Raw genomic sequence first — 22221 nt, 5'->3', positions numbered from 1 at the left:
TCTTCATCCACTGAATTTCTGTTAGAAACAAAGGCAAGAGTTGTGACTCTTGTGTAGGCATTACAAAGGCAGTTGCCAGCCTCTGGCATAATATGCCCATGTTCTTCAAATATTGGCTAGCTGTTGCCCTCTTATGGCCAGATAGAACTATTATGGCCGTGACTGGCAAATGCCTTTCCCCGGCAGACAGTAAAGCAGAAAGAAGAGGCCAATTCAAGACACGGAACAAATAGAAGTTAAGACAGACTGCAGCTGCCATTGCTTTGTTAGGGAGAATATGTTGGGTTTTCAAGCAAGGAGGTATGCATTAAGCAAGCAAGCAGTGAGACATGGGAGAGGCAAAGAAAGGCCAGAGGGGCTCTTTGAGTAGTGTAACAGGGCAGAGGACCCATGCTCTGCCGTCCTAGTAACATATGAGAGAATCAAATAGATCAGGCTGTGCAGCAAATGTTAAACGAGAAAGGAACAGAGTCCAGCTCTGCATTCAGAATAACAAAGTTAAAGAAAGGCTAGGCTCTAAAGCCAACATGAGATGGAATAAGAGGGACCACACTCATCGTGAGAGGCTGGCCCGGCCCTCACAGGGGTGCTAGAGGGGCAGCCCACATAGTGGGCTGCCCCTCTGGCCACTCCCCTGGGTCCACATACACCTTACCTACTAGGCATCCCCCGGGTCCGACACATCCGGCTGCGGACCTGGGGAGTGCTTATAAGGGGGTGGGCTTGCGATCGCTCATTCTCCTTGTTTGCTGTACCCCCCACTCCCCAGAGGACAGTCAAAGCAGCAACATCACACACCTGGTCCCTCTACTCCAACAACAGGGCTTACTCAGAGGTACAAGCGAGATGTCCTCTTTCTTTGAAACCCCCATCCTTCCATTCCAAGAGACACACACGTCTCCTTGCCCCACACAAAAAAGTAGCAACTTGCAGTTGGTAGAATGGGCTGCAACTCCTTTATTTGGCAGGAATCCACTTACAGGTGATCTGCCTCTTAACGAGCTGGCGTCCTAGCTGTGGCCCACTGGAAGTAATTATTATTTCCTCTCTCGTACCATGAGCTCCTAGTCAGATGACAAATCCAGAAATGCAACATATAAAGACATGTTCTTTGCTGCTGCATCCTTTAATTTTCTTCTTTTTTCTTATCTTATTTTCTCTTGTTTTATACAGTGATGATATTTGTAATTTAATGTGCACTGCTATTTTAATTTTAATTTTGGGAAAAGTCAAGTTCTTTGACTAAAACACAATAAATAAATTTAAAAAAGCAAAGTCCCCAAGGTGTCCCCTGTCCCCCCCAGATTTTATGTGTCTCCTACGCCCCAGGCCACCCTGACGCAGCTGGTGGAAAGACAGCTGGAGGAGGCCAGGCTGCAGCGTGAGGAGGCCATGCAACAGCGGGAGGAGGCCAGGCTGCAGCGGGAGGAGGCCAGGCTGCAGCGGAAGAGCAATGCCACGTCGGTGCGTCGGCTCACCAGGTCGATTGGACGATTTGCGGGCCCAATTCTCACCCTTGCACGCCATGTCAGGAAAGGGAACAGTGTGCAGTCCAGCATTGCCGAGTCAATGTTGGCAGCCCAGCAGGCATTTCAAGGACGTTTGCCCATAGTTACACCAACAGTCACCTCAGCCGGCACCACCCCATCCAGCTCTGCCACTGGCAGCCCACGGAGGCGTTCAAGTCGGTTGACTGGATCCGCCAGCAAGGACACACCTGCGCACAAGCACCCCCGCAAATAGTGGCATGTGGGGATGCCAGTCAACATGGCATTTGGGGACACCATGGGTGTTGGAGGGTTGGGAACGATTGGGTGGTGGAGGTGGTGGGGGTTGACCATTAGGTGATTAGTTGTTAGGGGCCTGATTGGGGGTGGGAACGTTTGGGTGGTTTGGGTGGTGGCTGGGCATGGTTGTACATCTTCCCTACCCAATGCACTTTCTTCCCTGTCTAATTGATGATACAAAACCTTTGAAAACTACCATAATGAGTAGACATCTGTCATTTCATTAGCAGACAAAAATCATTTATTCACTGGCATCGTCATATCCATGCTTTGCTGTCAATGTGCAGTCTCTCTCTCAAAAGTAAATGGGAATGAGTGCATCCCGTGCTTGTTGGCCATCTTGCGCACCCCTGGGAGATTGTGCTGCCACCCCATCCCCATCCCCATCCCCATCTCCATCCCCATCTTCATCTTCTGCGTCTGGGGGCAGCGGAATGTTCCTGCGCAAGCACAGATTGTGCAGAATGGCACACACAAGCACAATTTTACCCGTCTTCACTGGGTTGTAGAGCAGTGATCCTCCAGATCTGCTCAAGCAGCGGAACCTGGCCTTCAGTAGGCCAAATGTCCTCTCAATCATGCCACGTGTGCGGACGTGTGCCCTGTTGTACGCCTCCTCATGCCTGTTCCTTGGCCTCCGTACAGGTGTCATCAGCCACGGCGTGAGTGCATATCCAGCATCACCTACATGGGATGTAAATGTGTGGGACATGTCAGTGTTTGTGGTTCATCTCACGATCTGATGCAATGCAATATTGTGTCATCATACATTCATCCATATGGGCCTAGCTGTGGTCGGAAGGGCGGGTGATTGCCATCCATGGGTAATTGTTGTAGATGGTGGCATTTGGACATTGCACTATTACTTGCTGTGCATATGAAGTGGACCTTATACACGATAGTGGTTGGTAAGTAAGGCACTGTGCAATGACAAGCACACATGGGGGAGTCATTCCATGGCCTGTGATGATTTGGCTGTTGCAGGATGTCTCATGTGCAGCCGTCATGTGCTTTGGAGGGGGGAGTGGTCCTAAGTGTGGGTGGCTGGATTGAGTGGATCAACTTGTATGGCTTGTTGGTAGCTTTGGTCATATGTCTCCTTAGGCAGGGTGTGTACTGTGGCAACCTGTCATGTATAGATATGTGATGTTTGGGTTATGCTGACCGTCCATTACATGGGCCAGGGGGTGATCCATGTGCAGTTGTAGCAGCCCACTTACACAGGTCATTGGCCTGGGCACTCAACACACTTCCACAGGGCCTATGCATTGGCAGTTGTACTCACCCAATAGCCATGTGCTTTGTCCAGCGTACCGTTCCATGTAGCGTGGCAATGTGGAATTCCGCAGGACCATTGAGTCATGTGTTGACCCCGGAAAACGTGCGCAGCAATGTGTAATCAGCAGTCCGGCATCACAAACCATCTGTACATTCAGTGAGTGGTACTGTTTCCTATTGCGGTACACCATCTCCATTGCACAGGGTACTGTCAGCTCTATGTGGGTGCAGTCTAATGCACCTATGCAATTTGGCATGGCTGCAATGGCATGGAATGCCAACTTGGTTGCAATGACCTCTGCAAGTGTACGGGGTAGGGCGATGTGTTCCGACACATGGCGCAGCAGAGCGAACAGTACCTGTCCCAATATTTTTTAAACACAGGGTTGTGAGAGCCCGTGCAGCTCACCAACTGTGTGGTGATAAGTGCTGATAGGAAATGCAGTACTGACACCACCTTCAGGAGGGGGGGATTGCGGTCGAGATGGCAATGTGGCTGCTGATGTCATCCTCAATCATGGCGGTGATGTACATGATTGTTCGACGGTCCAGCCGGTATAATGTGTGGATCTGTCCTGGGGTCAGGTTCCAGGGTGAGGCCCTGATGCGGGGTATTGCAGGCTGCCTGCGGGGTCGTGCCGGCTGCGCAATTGGGTTTGGCATGGGTGCAGGGTTTGCTAAGTGACGCCTGCGCCTCCTCCGCCTCCGCCTCATCCTCCTCTGCACCATTGCTGCCACCATGTGCACTGCTGCCTGTAGGTTCAATAGTCCCAGTCCCAATGCTGCTGCCTGCATTGTTGTGTTTGGAGTTGGCCTGGGTGTGGGTGTGGCCCTTTTGTAGCCTCCCAGTGACCTGCTGGGTCCGGCTGGCCTCATTTGGGGCACCTGTGGCCTGATTCACCTCACCTGGTACTGTTTAACGTCATGTTCGCGGTGGCATCGATACCGCATCCATGGCCACGGTTTATCCGCCATTTTTGTAGCAGTGTTTCCATGCCTGTGGTACTCGTGATGCCCATTGTGTTTCGTGTTGCCGGTAACTGGGTGGTTTGGCCGCCGTCGCATTCTACGGATCCCTTAACTCCGGCGGTTTGTGGTGGTGGTTTTTCCGGGTCCGTGGGTCGTGATTGCACGGTCACGGAAACGACACTGGTATGGTTTTACCAGTGGCGTTAAGTCCGGGTCGGCGGACTCATAATGAGGTCCTATGTCTATAAAAAGAAATACAAAATGGCTCACTTATTCCCAGCCACCCCTACACGTTTTCTTATACGAATGAAACGGGATGTATGAATAACGTATGATTTATATAAGGGGATGGGCTTTTATGTTAGTACTGATATCGAGTACCCATAATCCTCCAATAGCTGATACTCTGATATGCGCAATGCAGGAAGGAATATAATCAATGAAAGCTTTTTAGAGAGGGACAATGCCTGGTACATCTTGCATTATAGGGGATAAAGGGCACATTCCAGGCACACAGTGTGCAGTTGAGGAGCATTGATCTAGACCCAGCTGCAATGGCAACACAAAATACTGCCAGTGTCTACAAGTAACATATTTTCCCTTGGGCGGTTACTCAAATGGCAACAACAAATGGCAGGGCACAACAGTTATGTACACACACGGGAGTGCATCCACCAGGACTGTAGGTCGCACACAGATTGTAAGTCTCCATAGGAGAGACAGAGGTACTGAGGCATCGAACTCCTGCTCTTATGTTTTCGATACATGAGGTGACTGATATACATGCCCGTTACTTATTTGATCATTGTAAATGATTTCGACATATCCAGGAATAAGTCACCAAGCCTTTTTCTGGCTTTTCCTATATTGTAAGTCTCCCCAGCAGAGACAGACATTTTATTTTAAATCGTGAACGGTAACGGTTGAGAATGCTTATGGGGTTGTTACCACATCTTGTGCAAAGTTGCTCTTTACCCTCATATTTACCCTTTTCCAGAGTACTTATTCGGTGAATCCATTTGAATAATTGATGCAATACAGCAGCAACACGCTATCCGCATCCAATCACCAGTTTCCCCAAAAGTAAACATTGGTGACGTCACCGCACGCACTGGCGTGATGACGCCACATAATAACATGTGCCCCAGGTGTTCTCACACACACGGGGGTACACAGGCACCCATAGACCTTACATCGTAGTCCCTTTCATATTAGGCCACTCTATAGCCTCATTACTCACAATATACAATATTACTTTTCACTCGGACGAGCAAGTTCAGTGATGTCACGGCACGCCACAAACGTGATGATGTCACTAGTAAGCGCCACTATAAATGGCTGCCAATTTTAAGAACCTTAACATTCACGGCCTAGCGAGGAAGGAGCATCGCCATCTCTCTTAAAACTAATCCACACATTTGGGGTAAGCAACCAATGGACTTAGGTCCCTCCTCTTTATCATAGACTATGGTCTACAGCCTACTCAAGCCTCTTGGCTCACATTTTAAATAATTCATTCGTTATCTCAAGATTTTGACACCTGTTCAGAGATACCCACTAAGAGGGATCTACTCTCCAGAGGCCTATCCGTGCAGCCAGCCTGCATCAGCCCTAACAGAGTACTGGGACCTTTACCCACTCCACCTGGTAAGATTTCTTACCCTTCGAAGTATACTTGATATAGGCTCTGTCCTTAACACCAACCAGACCTAATCTAGATTCATAACTTCATATTCCAGCCCATCCTAACCCTACGCTATAATATTCACTCCTCCTTTGAGTCCCACATGTCATTCTTGGATATGCATTAACCTGAGAGACTATTGAGATATTAGAGGCTGCAACTTGCACTGTTCAATATTCTTACCTAAATAGGGGTATCTTCTTGTGCTTCTAAATGTCCTCACTTGAGTACCTGTTTTTATTGTGTAGACAAATCACAATGCAGACTTTGAAATTTCTTTTTGGTGAACAAATGCATTATTGATTGTTAAAGATTTGAAAAAATGACACTAATGACACTAATGTGAACAAGCAATATATTATTGTACACAGTGGATGTTTAAGGAGATTTAGGACTTGGTGTCTACCTGCACGAAAAAAAGTATTTATTTAGAATCTTCATTGAATTAGAAACATTTCTTACAGCAATAGTAACTTTATGTTTTCTGTAATTTTCTCTTAGATTGGATTGATATTTTGAATATATATACTCCTGAAGAAGAAATGTTTTTCTCGAAACGCGTTGGGCCATTTTAGAAAAATAAAACAACCTATGAAGAAGTCAAAGAATGTTGTCTTGATGTTTGTCATTAAGAAATCCTAAATGTATTGTCTATCTAACTTTTGAAACTGCAGATTATTGAATGAACATATCTCACCCATTGGGTGAACACAAGTTATACCTTAACTGGTTGGCTCTTTTAGAGGGGCCTGTGATAGTGTGCAGGGGACGGGAGTTCCTTCATATAGGAACTTATTGTATTTGGATCTAATACACCTTGCCATACAATAAAGAGTGAAACGCAAACTAATATTTCTGGGTGTTGCTCACCACTCCGAAATAGGCCCAAGATGTGGATGAGTGACCCTGGAGATGATGGTTGTACAAGAATCGATATTCAGCCTTCCATCCCAGCTCCCCTGAGTACAAGACTCAGGCTTCCTCAAAGAGGGGCTCTTTTCTATAATGTACCTCTCTGCTGTTTCGATTGGGACAGATAGAGGTGTCAATTGAATAAAAGAGCGGGGAGAACACACACCGCCAATACCAATGCTGCAAAGGAATACAAAGATAAAGAGACTTCCTAAAGTATCGAACCAATAACAACTAACCTGAAATATGGATATTTTGAGGATGGAATGTAGTCCATGAAACAGAAGACAACGAAAGAAGAAAATAACAAACAGAAATGTTAGTATAGGGAAATAGCCCCGAACGGCACGAGGGTCGCACTAGTGCCGGGTTGGTGCAGTATCAGCAAAGCGTTTATATGCACTTGAAGACAAGTTCACAATATAGTCACTCAATGTCCCAGAATCCAACAAAAGGCAAAGATCCAAACAAGGCCGTGGAGAAAATTAATAGCAGGGGTGGAATTGCCAATTACAAGTATGTACCTGAGCACACACACATCCAGATAAGGCGTAGAAAAGTTCTGGATGGTTGATAGCAAGTCCTCTGCGAGGAAGGCAAAGTGGTTCCGTGTCTAGTAGCAGCTAGCTGGAATAAAGTACCGCAAGAGACAGCAGGAAGCAGGATCCAATAACGTTCCGGGTCAAAAGCCAGACGAGCACGACAGGAATAAAGGAGGAGGCAAGCCAATCCAGAAGCCAGGCAAGGGTCAAAACCAGGTAAGCAGATTAGGAATTCGTGCGGAGAAGACACGAAGGAGTAAACGGACGTAACCGCTGTAGCTTGTAACGCTAATTAGCAGCAACGAGCCCCTTGAAAGATGGTGGTTTTAAAGCCATATGGGGGCGTGTCTTGCCGCACGTCTTCCACGTACACGACGTGTCAGCTCACACAGACTCCGTCGTAGTTTGTACAGGCGCCATGGCAACCTGTATCTGGTCCACAGAGGAGCTTGTAAAGGAGTCGTATTCAGCAAGGTATTCTGCAAGGAAGCCCGAACTGTAACAGCATCCTCCCAAAGACACCGGCAACCCCCTGGCGGAATGGAAACTCCTCAGAAGCTCCGGACAATGTAAGTTGGACAAAGGCTCCCAGGTACGGTCCTCAGGCCCATAACCTTTCCAATCGACAAGGTAGAACAACGTACCCCTAGAGACCCTGCAGTCCAGGATGCGCGAAACCTCATACACCTCCTCTCCATCCACCAAGATCGGCGAGGGACGTGTATCCCTGGATGAAAGGCTTGATCAGGGAGATGTGAAAAACTGGATGTATACGCCATGAGCGCGGCAGGGAGAGCTTGACCGCCACAGGATTTATAACATCAGGAATGGCATAGGATTCCACGTATTTAGGCAAAAGCGAACATTTGCCCGCAATTCGTAAATCACGGGACGACAACCACACCTTCATGCCGCTCCGATAGACCGGTGCCGGGGATCGATGCACATCGGCATATTTTTTGGCATGATCTTGAGCTCGGAGCAAATGACAGCGTACATCCCGATGAATCTTATCGAGATCTCTCACTCAGTCTCTTGCTGCTGGGTTGACAGCCGGCAATACCGGATCAAGTGGGAGTGCCCTAGGATGACCACCATACCGGGCAAAAAAGGGAGAAACCCCTGTTGACATATGCATAGAGTTGTTATATGCAAACTCTGCATAAGCAGAGAAGTAAACCAGGACTGTTGGAACTGAAGGCATAAACAACGTAGGTAGTGTTCGATAGTAGCGTTGGTTCTCTCAGTCTGTCCATCCGTCTGAGGATGGTATGCCGAAGAATACCTGTCCTCGATGCCCAGGGAAGCTGTAAGAGCCTTCCAGAATCGTGAAGTAAATTGTGTACCACAATCGGAAACAATGATCAGGGGTAAGCCAAAGAAACGAAACACATTCGTCATGAACAGTCTCGCCAATTCCAGAGCCAAAGGCAAGCTGGAACAAGGTATGAACAGTGCATATTTTGTGAAATAAACCACAATCACCCAAATGGTGTCATGACCCTGGACATCGGGGAGTTCCACAATGAAATCCATTGACACCATCTGCCAAGGTTTGTACGGAACAGGCAGAGGTTGTAATAAGCCTACTGGTTTGGCTCTAGAGGTCTTACATTGAGTGCATATGGAACAGGTCAAAATGTAGTCCTTTACATCGCGAGCCATGGAAGGCCACCAAGCCCAACGCCGTAAGGCCTCAAGAGTTTTTTGACTTCCTGGATGTGCTTCAACCAAAGAATCATGGGACCACTGGAGAGCTAAGGTTCTAGCTTGACCTGAGGGTACATAGACACGCCCGTAGATAAATGACATACCCTGAATTACTTCTAGGTTGAAATCAGTGATTTCTTTTGGATGGGTTGAGACCCAATCAAGGATGATTGAACGCAAAGGGGGCTGAACCGAACACCCACAAACAACTTTGTTCGGTAGGAGAGGAAGTGCTTCGACCTGTTGGGACTGGCCACGCGCATGGAGGCGAGAGAGAGTGTCAGCCGAAACTTGAGCTTTAGCAGGATGGTATGTGATAACAAATTGGTACTGTGAAAAGAATAAATGCCACAGCGCCTGTCTAGCTGTAAGGCATTTCATAGATTTGAAGGCTAACAGACTAGGGTGATCCGAGTATACCGTTACAAGTTGTTTGGCCCCCAGAAGGTGATGTCTCCATTCCAAGAATGCGTCTCTGATGGCTAAGAGTTCGCGTTCCGTGATGGAATAGTTCCTTTCGTAAGGTGTCAATTTACGAGAGAAGTAGGCAACAGGATGAATCTCGCCCGAATGAGGACAGGTTTGTGACAACACCGCCCCAAGAGCATAACCCGAAGCGTCAGCCTCAACAAAAAAAGGAGGATCGGGATGTTTGAGGACAGGGGCGGAAGTGAAGGCGGATTTTAATTGATCAAAATGCCTTCTGAGCTTCAGAAGACCATACAAATGGCACCTTGGCACTTGTCAGGGAGGTAAGAGGTGCAGAGATTTCAGAAAAGCCATTGATGAAGCGTCTATAGAAATTTGCAAATCTCAGGAATGATTGCAAAGATTTGACTGAATTGGGCACAGGCCATTCCAGGATAGCACTAATTTTGGACTGGCTCATGCGCACCCCGTTGTTAGCAAGATCACATCCCAAAAATTCCACCTCTGAGGCGTGAAATATGCATTTTCCGGCTTTTACAAACAATTTGTGATCCCTCAGACTTTGGAGCACTGTTTTGACATGTATTTTGTGGTTTTCCTGGTTTCGTGAATAGATCAAATGTCATCCAGGTAGACTACAACAAACTGGTCAAGGATGTCAAGGATGTCATAAAACAAATCGTTCATGAATGCCTGAAAGGTGGCCGGGGCATTACATAGCCCAAAGGGCATAACAAGGTATTCAAATAGACCGTAACGTGTTTTAAAAGCGGTCTTCCATTCGTCCCCTGTCTCATACGGAACAGGCTATAAGCTCCTCTGAGATCGAGCTTAGTAAATACTTTGGAGGATCCCAACTGATCAAGGAGGACAGAGATCAGGGGAAGAGGATACTGTTTTTTTATGGTAGCTGCATTCAATCCACGATAATCAATACAGGGACGTAAATCCCCTTCCTTCTTAGGGACAAAGAAAAGCGGTGATGCAATTGGTGATTTGGATGGACGAATAAATCCCATGGCCAAGGCCTTGTCTATGTACTCTTTAAGTACTTCGTCTTCTTTGAGAGTGAGTGAATACGCCCTGCCGGATGGTATCTTTACCCCCGGTATTAGGTCTATTGGGCAATTATAGACTCTATGTGGAGGTAGAGTCTCTGCCATCCCTTTGTCGAAGACATCTGCGTAGTCTGCATATTGAGAAGTTACCATAGAGACACCGTTGTTAGAAACGGCTCCAATATGCATAGTAGGAGAAGCCAGTGCCCTGACAGGACTATCCTGGATAATTCCAAGCAATGTAGTGCATCGGGTATTGCATATATTGGAAGGGAACTGAATCTGAGATGTCGACCAATCGATGGCAGGGTTATGAAGCTTCAGCCATGGAATACCCAGAATGACTCTGTAGGCTTGCACTTTGATGATATTGAATGATATCTCTTCAGTATGGCCTTCGTCGGTACTCATATGTAATGGAACCGTCTGGTGAGTTACCATTCCAGATACAAGGATTGAACCGTCCACTGCATTCACTGTTTCAGGTATAGCTTTGTGAATCAGTGGTATCCTTGGCATAGAGGCAAAGCATTGATCAACATAATTACCCGTTGCTCCTGAATCAATCACTGCTGTTGTCTGGAATGAAACACCATTTCCGCCTTTCTTTTGGGTTTTTTGGGACATTCGGGCAGTAAATGGTCAGAGGCCCCACAATACATGCAGAGATTGTGCGATCTACGATATTCTCGTTGAGCAGGGGTGAGTGGTCCCCTAACCACACCAATCTGCATAGGTTCTGGCGCAGGAAGTGAGGAAGACGAGGCCTCTGCTGGAACCGTGCTGAACAAAGCAGGTTTCTTTTCGCCACGTCTTTCGGATTTACGGGCATCAATCTGAAGGACTAGATCTAGCAGTTCCCCAAATGCCGTGGGGACTACAGGAACAGTGGAGAGGATGTCCTTTAATTCACCGGAGAGGCCTTGATAGAAGACTGCAGTTTTCATTTCTTCAGGCCAGTCAGTTTCTGCTAGCAACTGATTGAAACGGGCCAAATAAACCAATAGGGAGTTGTTCCCTTGTTGATGCTTTAAGAGTTCCAGGTCAGTAGCTTGAGTAGTATAACGTGTATCAAATACTTCACTCATCATAGCAAGAAGGGCATCACAATTGTAGAGAACATGATTGTTGGATTCTAACAATGGGTTAGCCCATGCGGCTGCAGTGCCTCCTAAATGTGACAAAACAAAAGCCGCTTTAGTAGTAGAAGTTGGAAATGAAGCGGGATGGCACAAAAAATGCAGTTTGCATTGGTTGATGAAGGTTCGGTATTGTTTAGGATCGCCTAGGAAGCGTTCAGGAGGAGCTAGAGGGAACTGGATTGCAAGCATAATAGGGTTTGATTCCTGCTGTGGAGGTGGAAACCCTGATCCTGAAGCTGCAGCACCAGCACCGGCCATCTGTGGCGCTGGTGTGGTAACCAAGGCCTGAATGGCGTCCATATGTTGCGCAGTGCCTCTTGTGCATTGGTCAAGTCGGTTCGTAGATCCGTGACCATTTGCACGATTTGAGTCAAAGCATCACTGGCCTCCGTGGACATTGTTCGTGGCTGCTAATTCTGTTACTCACCACTCCGAATTAGGCCCAAGATGTGGATGAGTGACATTGGAGATGATGGTTGTACAAGAATCGATATTCAGCCTTCCATCCCAGCTCCCCTGAGTACAAGACTCAGGCTTCCTCAAAGAGGGGCTCTTTTCTACAATGTACCTCTCTGCTGTTTCGATTGGGACAGAGGTGTCAATTGAATAAAAGAGCGGGGAGAACACAGACCGCTAATACCAATGCTGCAAAGGGATACAAAGATATTAGACAGTGTTGAAAATAAACCAAGTAATCAGAGCAGCAGTATTTTACAGGAAAATACCTAGTTAAGTATTGGAGTGGAGCTTCACCGGGTTGAATCTACAAAAATATGAATAGGCACAATGAGTGGGAATAATTCTAAAGAGACTTCCTAAAGTATCGAACCAATAACAACTAACCTGAAATATGGATATTTTGAGGATGGAAAGTAGTCCATGAAACAGAAGACAACGAAAGAAGAAAATAACAAACAGGAATGTTAGTATAGGGAAATAGCCCCGAATGGCACGAGGGTCGCACTAGTGCCGGGTTGGTGCAGTATCAGCAAAGCATTTATATGCACTTGAAGACAAGTTCACAATATAGTCACTCAATGTCCCAGAATCCAACAAAAGGCAAAGATCCAAACAAGGCTGTGTAGAAAATTAATAGCAGGGGTGGAATTGCCAATTACAAGTATGTACCTGAGCACACACGCATCCAGATAAGGTGTAGAAAAGTTCTGGATGGTTGATAGCAAGTCCTCTGCGAGGAAGGCAAAGTGGTTCCGCGTCCAGTAGCAGCTAGCTGGAATAAAGTACCGCAAGAGACGGCAGGAAGCAGAATCCAATAACGTTCTGGGTCAAAAGCCAGACGAGCACGACAGGAATAAAGGAGGAGGCAAGCCAATCCAGAAGCCAGGAAAGGGTCAAAACCAGGTAAGCAGATTAGGAATTAGTGCGGAGAAGACACGAAGGAGTAAACGGACGTAACCGATGTAGCTTGTAACGCTAATTAGCAGCAACAAGCCCCTTGAAAGACAGTGGTTTTAAAGCCACGTATGGGGGCGTGTCTTGCCGCACGTCTTCCACGTACAGGACGTGTCAGCTGACACGGACTACGTCGTAGTTTGTACAGGCGCCATGGCAACCTGTATCTGGCCCACAGAGGAGCTTGTAAAGGAGTCGTATTCGGCAAGGTATTCTGCAAGGAAGCCCGAAGTGTAACACTGGGGTTGTAGACCTGTCGGGTGGGGATGAGTCCATGACCATCAACACAGCAGAAGCTGAATGGAAATAAACTATTCCTTTAATCACAGTGTGCAGTTTCTTCTTTTGAAAGGCTTCAGGGAAATACATTCTGTTTCAGATGTTTTTATCCATGGCTTGCAATTACATCCATGTAGATAAAAATCAGAAGAAGCGTTCTGGTTTTTGTCAAGTACCCTGACTTTTGCACTGCCCTCTGCTCTAAACTTGTGTGTAAATGTACACAGGAAAATAATAAAGCTGTCGTATTTACAAGATTTTCATGCGTTTAAAAAAAGGCCTAGTACGCACCTTATCTGGAGGCCTGCCACCGGCGGATTCTCCTCGGTCGTCGACTACCTCGACTTTTTCTGGCCAGACAAAGCGGTGACGGTGATGGCAAGGGAGTCCTTTGTTTAAATGTTCTTACGCAAGGTGGAGCGTTGCGGCTCTGGTCGTCGAGCAGCACAGTGTCAAGCTGTCCCCACTTCTGGGCAACATGATTCGCCGGGCTTCCAGCGGTCACAGAAATCCTCTGAACCCCGGTTGACGACAATGGACTTCGATGGCCTCGATGTCCTGGTGCTTTGCTTAATGATTTTTCAGCGGACCCCGTCCCCGCTCGGCAGCCTTTCGGGACTGACTTCCAGGGTACCTCGATGAAGATCAGCTTCTGCACGATGTTCCCTCGTAGCTCGGGGAGAGGTCTCCTAGCCAGGTCCTCTTTTGGATCCGTCCTTGACAGACTCGACAGCTCTGGGTTTCAAGGATAAACACCTTCAAGTTTCAACTTTAGCCTCTGAACAAATTGGAAAGTGAGAGGTCTCCAGATATACACATCTGTCCCTCTTTTACACTGCTGAGCCAAGCTCAGTCAGCCAATCAGAGAGATGGGCCTTCATGCAGGCAGGCAGCCAATCAGGCTCACAGTGCACTCTGGCCATTCACTTCCACCCAGACTGTCACAATCACACTTTGTAAGGGAAGAGAGTTCGACACTCTCTCCCGAACCACAGAAGCCGAATGAGTCAGCCCCTCCCACTGTGGTTGGCACAGATACCTGATATAGATATACACAGGACACCACGTGGCAGCCAATCGGGGGATGAGGGATTAGGGAGAGATTGTGGATAGGGTGGGGGAATGAGGAACACAGGAAAGAGGGTAAGGAAATGCCTAGTTTGGATAGGACTGGGGAAACACAGGGTAATACCTAACCTATACAACCCTGTCATACATATTCAGATACGTGACACCTGCAGAATAAACACATACACACATAATGCAAATATTCCCTGATCAACCTGCTGTTATGCTCACCTGCACCCCACAGGGGTGTCGATCGGACCCGGACAGCTGCGGTCTCCGTCAATGTGATGCGTAGTGCAGAGATGACTGTCTGGACTGTCCGCCTAGTCTTGTCTGCTGGACCCGAAGAAGTATTTTCCTGCAAGTGGAGACAGGGATTAGCCACCTGTGGGTTTTAGTGATGGCCTCCCAACTGTTCTCGCTCTCCCCCACTAATCACCTCCGCTATCCCCTTAGTAACCTCACCTTATGTTTGTAAAAGATGAGCTCTCCATCCTGCGTGTCTTGCAGGGGCGCGTAGATACCAGTTACTTCACTGGTTTGAAGGCGTTGGGAGAGTTCCGGTAAGCATTGACTCTGAAGTCTGAAGTCCCAGGCGGGATTGGTAAGTATCAAGTTCAAAGAGTTCAATGTGCCCGATGTTAACTCTTGACCCCTTCCTTCCTTACGTTGCAACTGAGTTCGTGAGAAGAAGGTCTCGTAGCTGCTGCTGGCGTTCAGGTAAGAGTCTGTGTTACCCAACGCTGTCCGGTAACTATTGCATGCGTTAACGTGTTGTTTTTCTCCCTCTTTACAGATGCGGCATGTGAAGATATGGAGAACAATACCGCCGGTGGTAAATCAGGTAAGTCTATGGTGGTAAGAGGTATTTGTTGATTCCCTTGGCTCACCTTGTTATTCTTGTGCCCCTAGGTGCCGGAGTACGGCGAAGAAATGATGGAGACAGTGCCGGATCGAAAGATGCTGTGAGAACTGGTGAGTATGGCGCCGTGCTGGAGCAGGCGAAGCGATGCGTGCAGGACTGATGTACTTTCCAGGTCGGGAGATGAAATGGATCCGGAATCAGGTGAGGAATTTGAAATAAGTTTGTTTTCTAACCTTGTCCTTTTCTTCCTCTTTATCCTAGGAGCTCCGGATTTGAGGCAGGCGTGGCAGAAGACTGGATTTTGGCTGCAGGCACGCGGGCGTGGCAGAAGACTGGATGCTGGCTGCAGGCATGGTGAGAGTCACGCTGCTGGAGGCAGAATAACACGAAGCATGTGCTGTTGTTCGGGCGTGGTTTAAATAGCCTCCAAAGTAGTCCCAGGAAAGAAGTTCCCCAGGACCACAGCCGAGTAAAAAATAGTCCCTGTAGTAAAATAGTCCCATCCAGGCCTCACGTTGGCTTGGATTTATTTGCAGCATGGTCTGCATGAGGTAAGTAATGTCTATGAGCCTGGCGCCTATGGCGCCAGGACTGATTTTTATTATGAGCCTGGTGCCTACGGCGCCAGGACTGAACCCAGACAGCCCCTAGCTGGGGCTGCTGGGGTTTTTGTAAATGTCTGGATGCCTGCTCCCCGGGCTGATGGGCTTGATCCGGATGCCCGGGGGTAGGCATCATGACAGCACTCCCCCCCAAGGCCTCTCCTAAAGTTGTTCTTCCCCTTGGCCCTGGTTTGTCTGGGAAGTTCCGGTGGAATTTCTTCACCAACCGAGGTGCATGAACGTGGTCACTAGGCTCCCATGACCTTTCCTGTGGTCCGTAACCTTTCCAGTCGATTAAATAAAAAAGTCTTGATTTAACCAACTTAGAGTCCAGGATATTCTTTACCTCGAATTCAGGTTCTCCATCTATTAGGATGGGGTCAGGTGGTTTGGCAAGTCTTGTCCCGGGTTGAACTGGTTTCAGAAGTGAAACATGAAAGACAGGATGGATCCGCATATTAGAGGGTAATTCCAACTTGACGGCCACCGGGTTGATAATGGCCTTAATAGTGTAAGTTCCCAAATACCTAGGATTAAAAGTCTGAGTTCCTTTTAGAGGTATGTGTTTTGTAGCCAGCCAAACTTGATCCCCAATCTGATATCGTGGAGCATCGCTTCTATGTTGATCAGCATTTTTCTTATACTTCTCTTTCGCTTGTTTCAAATGTTCTGTTGCCTCCTTAAAGGCTTGTGTAATAGTAGAGTGTAAATTACTAACTGCAGGCATTTCTAAGTGCTGAGGCGAATCGAGTTCTGAGGTTCGAGGGTGATGTCCGTATATGGTATAGAAGGGGCTTTGTCCGGTTCCAGAATGTACTGAGTTATTGTATGCATATTCGGAAATCCATAAAATATCCTTCCAATTGCTTTCGGTCTGGTGCAGCATGCAACATAGGTACTGTTCAAGGGTCTGGTTGGTCCTCTCCGTCTGACCATCGGTCTGGGGATGGTGACTGGTTGATAACCTCACGTCGATTTGCGCCAATTGACAACATTTCTTCCAAAATTGTGAAATGAATTGACTGCCTCGGTCAGAGACCAATACGGAAGGAAATCTGTGTATTCGAACAGTGTTTTCGAGGAACTCCTTGGCCAAAATTGAAGCGGAAGGTAATCCTTTTAACGGAATAAAGTGGGCCATCTTGGAAAAAAGATCCACAATAACTAGGATGGTGTTAAATCCATTACATGGAGGTAGATCTGTAATAAAGTTTTAAGACAAGGGGCCTCATCACGACTTCGGCGGTAACCCTTAAATCCAGCGGTAGCGCTATTACTGCCGGATTTAAGGGTCCGCCGAATTAGGGCTTCAGCGGATTTCGCCCCAGCTCTGAGCAGGGGGGAAATCCGCTGAAAATTCGCGCTATTACCGCCGGCGGGAAATCCGCCGGCGGTATTAGCGCGAAGATTCCCCATTGAGCCCAATGGGGAATGGGGCATTCCCGAATGGGCTCAGTGGGGAATGGGGACTTACATTACCGCCGAACTCGTGATCCGGCGCTATTAGCGCCGGGGAGTTCGGCGGTAGGGCTAATACCGCCCGCGCTTATAGCGTTACCGTTCCCGCCCAAGTCGTGATGAGGCCCAAGGTGTGCCATGGTGTAGTTGGAATATCCAAAGGTTGTAAAAGGCCAGCAGGTTTTTTCTTCTGGCTTTTGTTTTGGGCGCAAATGCCACAAGACATCACAAATGACTTAACGTCTTTTCGCCAAGTGGGCCACCAGAACTGTCTCTTAATTTTCGCTTCAGTTTTTGTGATACCTGGGTGCCCTTCCATCAGGGTGTCATGGTAATTGGAGAGGACTAGTTCTTGTATTTCCTTGTGTGGTAGAAATAGTCATCCTTGATAGTAAGGTAGGTCATTGACGACTGAGTAGTCTAGGCCTTTCTTTACCCAGTCCTGCAGGGTTGCTGGATCGAAGAGTTGTTGGATTTTTGAATGAATATCTTCTAGTGTCTGTTGAGTAGTTATGCCAAGAATTCTTTGCTCGGGAATTATTGGCACCAGTTCCGGGTTTGCATATGCTTCTCCCATCCCTATTCGGGATAAGGCATCTGCTTTGCCATTTTTGCGGCCTGGTTGATAAGTGATCACGAAATCAAATTCGGCAAAGAACAATGCCCATCGAAGTTGTCGCGATGATTGGGCTTTGGCTGTTTTTAAATACTGCAGGTTCCGGTGATCAGTGATTACGGTAATGGTATGCCTGGCACCAAGAAGGTAGTGCCGCCAAGCCTTAAAGGCGGATTTGATAGCTAATAGCTCTTTATCAGTAATCGCATAGTTTAACTCAGGTGCTGAGAACTTTCTGGACCAAAACGCTACTGGTTGAAGTTGACCGGTTTCAGGATCCTTCTGGGACAGGACAGCTCCCATGGCTAAACTGGATGCATCAGTTTCTACTATGTATGGAAGCTCAGGGCGTGGATGCTTAAAGACAGGTGCTGATGTGAATTTCGCTTTCAGCTCTTGGAAGGCCTTTTCAGCCTCTTCGGTCCACAAGAAGCGTTTGTTTTTTCACAAAAGTGCTGTGATGGGGTGTACAACATGGGAGAAGTCAGGAATGAATCTGCGGTAGAAATTAGCAAATCCGAGCATGCTTTGTACCCCTTTGACTGAACTGGGTGATGGCCACTTGAGAATTGCGTCCACCTTTCGAGAGTCCATTCGGACTCCCTTTGGAGTCAGGATAAATCCAAGAAATTCAACTTCCGTAGCATGAAAAACACATTTTTCCAATTTTGCATATAACTTGTGCTGGTGTAGTTTCTCAAGGACTGCACGCACGTGCTTAACATGGTCTGATTCTGAGGAGGAGTACACTAGAATATCATCTATGTATACGACGACACAGACGTCAATGAGTTCACGAAGGACATCGTTCATAAAATACTGGAAGGCAGCTGGTGCGTGGCACAACCCGAAGGGCATCACCTGATATTCGAATAATCCGTACTTGGTGCGAAAGGCAGTCTTCCATTCGTCGCCTTTTTTGACACGTACCAGATGATAAGCCCCTCGGAGATCTAACTTAGTGTAGATACAAGCATCCTTTACTTGGTCTAGTAATTCGGGGATCAGAGGCAATGGGTATCGTTTTTTTACCGTAATCTGATTTAATGCGTGGTAATCTATGCATGTTCTAAGGTCACCTTCCTTTTTTGGCACAAAGAATAAAGCTGAGGATGCAGGAGACTTGGAAGGACGAATAAAGCCATTAGCAAGGTATTGGTCCAAGTATTGCCGTAGGTGAAGCTTTTCAGGTTCCGTGAGGGCGTAGATTCTACTGCATGGGGGTTGTGCACCGGGTAGGAGGTCGATTTGACAATCGTATGATTTGTAAGGAGGTAATGTATTGGCCTGTTCTTTTTGAAAAACATCCTGAAATTCTTGGTATTCCTGAGGTAACTGCACGATTGGGTTAACGACTGTAGCAAGGCCTTTGTTCAAAGTTTTCTCCGGGTAACAGGTGTGTGCACAATCCGGGAAGGTTATTCTCTTCTCACGCCATTCTATACAAGGATTATGTGTTTCCAACCATGGCATCCCCAGTATTATCTGGAACTGTGGGGCTTTTATTAGATCAAACACAATAGTCTCTCGATGCCCATCTTGACTCAACAGTGTCATCTCTGTAGTGGAATGAGTTACAGGCCCCGAGGCAATCTCAGTTCCATCAACTGTGGTGATGACATCCGAAGTGGTATTTTTGCAAAGAGGAAGATTCATCCATGACACCAATTCGTGGTCCATATAGTTTCCTACGGCCCCGCTATCTATGTATGCCCTTACTGTGTGCATACGTGATGGCTGCCTGGGATCAAGTAGGACCATTGGGATGATCAGATGCGATGTCTGAGTGTCCTTCTTTAAGCTTGGCAAGTGGACCTCTATGCTTTTCGGGCGTGGTTGTTTCCCGAATCAGGATCTATGTGGCTTTTATCAGGAACTCTTACCACCTTCTTGGGTGGTTTTGTAGGGCAATCCTGAAGAATGTGTCCTGAGGTTCCACAGTACAGACACAACTGCATCTGTCGTCTTCTTTCTCTTTCATTTTGGGTTAAGGGTCCTTTAACCCCCCCCGATCTGCATAGGTTCAGATGCATCTGTTCCTTTGGGGGCAACGTTGGGTTTAACCAAAACCCGATTCTCGAACTTAGCTCGATCAGTCTTTCGGTTCTGAAGTCGGTGGTCTAGCTGGACCACTAAGTCTATAAATTCTGTGCAATCCTGAGGTGGGTTCACAACTTGAGCCAAGACGTCTTTGAGTTTTCCCCGAAGTCCACGATGAAACAATGTAATTTGTTTTTCCTCCGGCCACCCGGTTTCCAGAACAAACCTATTGAAGGTTGCAATATAGGTTAGCAGATCCTGGTTACCCTGTCATAAGGATAAAAGTTTGTTGTCCAGGGCTTGACCCTGTGAGTGTCTGGCGAATAGTTTTTCCATGCTCCTTTGAAAACCCTGAAAATCCTGGAGAAGAGGATCATCCTGGTTGACTAAAGGAATGGCCCAATCCGCTGCGCTGCCAATAAGATATGACAATACAAAGGCTACTTTGGCTTGGTCATTTGGAAAGGCTCCCGGACTGCATAAAAAGTGCAAGCGGCATTGGTTCATAAACACAGCAAACCTTTTGGGGTCCCCAGCAAAGCGTTCGGGTGGAGCTAACGGAATATTTCCTGGTAAAACCACTTGCACAGGATTGCTTGATGAAACGGGGGTTGGTTTTCCCCCATATCCAGGTAGGGGCGTTTGCCCAGCTTGGTTTTGCAGTAGTTGCCTAGCCAGATCATCAGTGCGCTCCTTTGAGACAATCAATTCTCTCCTGAGGACATTAGTCTCTTGGTGAGCGGCATGTACTTCCGCCCTAAATTCCCCCAATAATTGGGCCAGTTGGTCGGTTTCTGAGGTTTCCTTAACACCCGGGTGGGTATTTTTAGAAAGGTTTTGTGTTCTGTTACGCTCACCTGGACCCCACAGGGGTGTCGATCGGACCCGGACAGCTGCGGTCTCCGTCAACGTGATGCGTAGTGCAGAGATGACTGTCTGGACTGGCCCGCCTAGTCTTGTCTGCTGGACCCGAAGAAGTATTTTCCTGCAAGTGGAGACAGGGATTAGCCACCTGTGGGTTTTAGTGATGGCCTCCCAACTGTTCTCGCTCTCCCCTACTAATAACCTCCGATATCCCCTTAGTAACCTCACCTTATGTTTGTAAAAGATGAGCTCTCCATCCTGCGTGTCTTGCAGGGGCGCGTAGATACCAGTTACTTCACTGGTTTGAAGGCGTTGGGAGAGTTCCGGGAAGCATTGACTCTGAAGTCCGAGGCGGGATTGGTAAGTATCAAGTTCAAAGAGTTCAATGTGCCCGATGTTCACTCTTGTCCCCTTCCTTCCTTAAGTTGCAACTGAGTTCGTGAGAAGAAGGTCTCGTAGCTGCTGCTTGCGTTCAGGTAAGAGTCTGTGTTACCCAACGCTGTCCGGTAACTATTGCATGCGTTAATGTGTTGTTTTTCTCCCTCTTTACAGATGCGGCATATGAAGATATGGAGAATAATACCGCCGGTGGTAAATCAGGTAAGTCTATGGTGGTAAGAGGTATTTGTTGATTCCCTTGGCTCATCTTGTTATTCTTGTGCCCCTAGGTGCCGGAGTACGGCGAAGAAATGATGGAGACAGTGCCGGATCGAAAGATGCTGTGAGAACTGGTGAGTATGGCGCCGTGCTGGAGCTGGCGAAGCGACGTGTGCAGGACTGATGTACTTTCCAGGTCGGGAGATGAAATGGATCCGGAATCAGGTGAGGAATTTGAAATAAGTTTGTTTTCTAACCTTGTCCTTTTCTTCCTCTTTATTCTAGGAGCTCCGGATTTGAGGCGGGCGTGGCAGAAGACTGGATGCTGGCTGCAGGCACGCGGGCGTGGCAGAAGACTGGATGCTGGCTGCAGGCATGGTGAGAGTCACGCTGCTGGATGCAGAATAACACGAAGCATGTGCTGTTGTTCGGGCGTGGTTTAAATAGCCTCCAAAGTAGTCCCAGGAAAGAAGTTCCCCAGGACCACAGCCGAGTAAAAAATAGTCCCTGTAGTAAAATAGTCCCATCCAGGCCTCACGTTGGCTTGGATTTATTTGCAGCATGGTCTGCATAAGGTAAGTAATGTCTATGAGCCTGGCGCCTATGGCACCAGGACTGATTTTTATTATGAGCCTGGTGCCTACGGCGCCAGGACTGAACCCAGACAGCCCCTAGCTGGGGCTGCTGGTGTTTTTGTAAATGTCTGGATGCCTGCTCCTGGGGCTGATGGGCTTGATCCGGATGCCCGGGGGTAGGTATCATGTCACCTGCCTCCTAATCCTGCCTAATGTTTACCCTTACATGTATATGGAAATTCAACATGAACACATCAAGAACACTTTGCCATAAGCGAGATGAAACAAACAAATGGGAAGTTTCCCAGCATGATAAGACACACACATGGCCGC

The sequence above is a fragment of the Ambystoma mexicanum genome, chromosome 6p, assembly GCF_040938575.1.
Source record: "Ambystoma mexicanum isolate Mex_15411 chromosome 6p, UKY_AmexF1_1, whole genome shotgun sequence".
Taxonomy (NCBI): Eukaryota; Metazoa; Chordata; class Amphibia; order Caudata; family Ambystomatidae; genus Ambystoma; species Ambystoma mexicanum.
Note: the sequence above shows the minus strand (reverse complement) of the source record.